Below are 3,282 nucleotides of genomic sequence, written 5' to 3' on the forward strand. Positions count from 1 at the left end.
GTCCCTCAGCCTCCCCATCCCCCTCGGCCCCGCCGGTCCCCTCGGCCACCCCCTCCGCCCCGCCGGTCCCCTCACCCCGCCGGCCCCTCAGCTCCGCTCCCACCAGCATCTCCCGTAGCTTCCGTGAGCGACCGGGCGGCTGAGGCCCGGGGCCGAAAGCTGCCGCTCGGGGCGGCCCCGCCGCCAGCCCGGAGCCGTCCCGGCGGCAGCCTGGAGGTCCTTGAACCACGGCGCGGGCGGGCGCCGGGCCGTGGAAAGCGGCTGCAGGCGGGGCAGAGCGGGGAACACGCGTTCCGCAGCCCCGCGCCCCGCCATGGCTGCCCGCCGCACCGGGACCGCGCGCGGGAAAGGGGGCGGGGCCGCAGGGCCACGTGACACATCGCATCCCAGGGAGCGGCGATCTCGGGAGGGGCGGGGCGATCTCGGGAGGGGCGGGGCGGGGCGGGGGCGGGTTCTGCTGAGCAGCCGGGCCTGCCCGGGCCGCTGCGCTGTCGCGGGGTGCGGGCGGCGGGGACGGAGGGGACGGACGGGGGCGCGGGTGGCGGGGGCTGGGGAGCTGCTCCGTGTGCCGGGGGCACCCCCGGCTGGCGCGTACCCCGCCGGGAGGAATGCAGCCGGCAGAGCAGGTGTTGCAAAGTGTCGGCTTAAAAACCTCTGGCAGTTCACAAAAGGAAAAGCAAATTTATAAAGAGTGCAGAGGAACACGGAACAAATCGGGAATTGTGTCACATTTGCCCTAAACCGAGCCCAGACCTGTGCAGCTCTGATCCCCATGCCAGAACAGATCAGGTGGAGTTAAAATGGGGCAGAGAAAATCAGCAGCAAGGATAAGAACTAGCTTCAGCGGAAGGAAATACTGAAGAAGGAATCTTCAGAGGGGCGGTTATTGTATAAAAAGATAGGTAGTAAAGTTGTAGTAAGTGTAAAGGAGGCAAGCGTCGTGCTAATGGAGGATTTCAAATAGGAGAAATCAAATCACAGGGAAACCGGGGAACTGATTGCCACAGGATGTGTTGGGTTCCATAATGTTACTTGGCTAAGGGAGGGTGTTGGGGGGGTGCGTGCGTGTGAAGAAAAGAGAGAGGAAAAAAGAACAAGATTAGCTACATTCACAAAGACCAGAACTCTTAAAGCGGCACCTTTGTCACTGCGAGTGCTTGCACTGTGCGCTGGCACAGCTCTGAGGCGGTGCCTGAGCTGCACTGGTGCAGATCTGCCCTCTCCTCAGCCTTGTGCTGCCAGCTGTGACTGCAGGCAGACTGCAGGAACCAGCAGAACCATCCTTAGCGCTGCAGAACAGGAATCTGCTACGAACCAACAGGCAAAGAAGAGCAGGGAGCCAGGGAAGGAAGAGTGCGGTGATCTCTCTCTGCTTGCATCTTGCCTACAGGTCACCAGCAGTGGCGGAAGAAAATGACATTCCTCTGTCTTGGCTGCCCTCAAAGCAAGGCAGTAGTGAGAAGACTGAGCACCTGTGTGTTTCGTGACCTCAAATACATTATCTTGGAGTTGTTGTAAGATTTCTTAGCAAGAAGGTACAAACCCAAACCTCTTCCTTAACTAAAGTCGTCCTTATTGCTTTGGTTTACAGCACAGCCCCTAACCACCAAGGCAAGTAAAAGCGCAGTAAGTACCAGAAAGGGGGCAAAATTGAATAAACTGATGGGAAACTGTTCCTATTTTTAAACTGAAAGTAATATCCCTCTGCTCTTCTGCATAGCTGAAGTGAGGAAAATGATGTTTGGGCGGGGTTGCTAACAGTGTTTCACACTTCAAATTAAACCAGAAGCAGAAATTTTGTCAATGTTGTCATCAAAGCTGAAATCCAGCACCACAGAAGGATGCTGCTTTACCCAAGGAATTAATGGCCTACGATTCTAGTAAGCTCATGCTGTCATCTTCTCAAGAGGCTTTGCATTTTTTGTCCCCTCTGTAATAATTTATTCAGAATTACGTTGCTCAGTGTAAACAGCCAAAACTTAAGTAAAGCAAATCTGAAAAATCCAGAAAAATGTCCACAAAAAAATGCTTCTCGGCATTCCTGAGGTTGTCTTTTGCATTACTGCAGTGAAATGAATTTGGGTTTCTTTCTCCCTGTGCAGCAAGAGTGCCAGAAGACCATGACTACCTGATGGTGGGACAGGTGAGGTTTTTAGTGTATCATCCGTAACTCAGGGCAGAGCCAGCAATACGTAGTCCATAACTGAAATGCAGAGCATGATTCCCTAAAACTAACACACAGAAACATCGGTCCCTTTGGTACCACTGGCCATTCTTGACTTCAGCCACAAGAGTGGGCTCATTTGCCACTTCTTGGTCAGTGGGTTAAATTTGGTGCTGAGGACTTTAATCGTTACTTTGCTGTCAAAGATTGTTATTAGCCAAAGGTGATGGGAGCTGCAAGAATGAATAGCTTATTACTAATTTGTGTCATTGACATATGAACTCAGTGCTTTCCTTCTTTTTCACCCATGTGAACTCAAATTGCTGTTAGCCCGCACGCCCCTGTTTGCCATGTACCATGGCAGTTTTCTCTGGTGTGTGCCTCTCTCACAGCTGTGCCTTTCTCTGCAGCTAGCTTTCTTCCTCCTTCCCTGCTGCGGGACACCAGCGATGTGTCCATTGTACAGATGAGAAGGTGGGCCTTTGCCAGAAATTCATAATCCTCTTCTGCCAGTGCTTAACCTCCATTCCAACCTTTTGTAGTAACCTCCTAGTTTTCTACATTTCCCTTGCTTATACATATATATATAGTAAAAACCCCTACCAACTGAACGATGTAAATTACACATTTTGCAAACTGATTCTGCAGAGCTGAACAAAAATGTTATTGTTAGCTTGTCTACTGTATGTCAGGGCAAGGACAGCTGCATTTCCATGCGGTGTGCTGACCCTGACTACCATCCAAAGACATACCACTGTTAGTAAAGGCAGCACTTAATCCCTGGAAGGTTTTACAAGGTTATGTGGAGGATTTTTCATCACTTGGAAAATGTAAATCAATGTGTGCTTTTGTTCAGCTACCAGTTAGTTGAGGAAGTGACCAGTTTACGTTATCAAGCCTGTAATTTGCAGAAGGCCAGACACGCTACGTACAGTCACCCTTCCTGGGCTGAAAATGTCCACCTCTAAATGCATAAGAGGAATGTACATATATAATACAAAGCTGGAAAATAACTGTTCTTACCATGATTATATGCATGTTAGATTTGTGAGTGGTAAGAAGTGTTGCTGTAATTATTTTCAGTTTTGTTAGGAAGATAACAAAGAACCGTTGAGAAA

Source organism: Falco peregrinus, chromosome 9 (assembly GCF_023634155.1).
Source record: "Falco peregrinus isolate bFalPer1 chromosome 9, bFalPer1.pri, whole genome shotgun sequence".
NCBI lineage: Eukaryota > Metazoa > Chordata > Aves > Falconiformes > Falconidae > Falco > Falco peregrinus.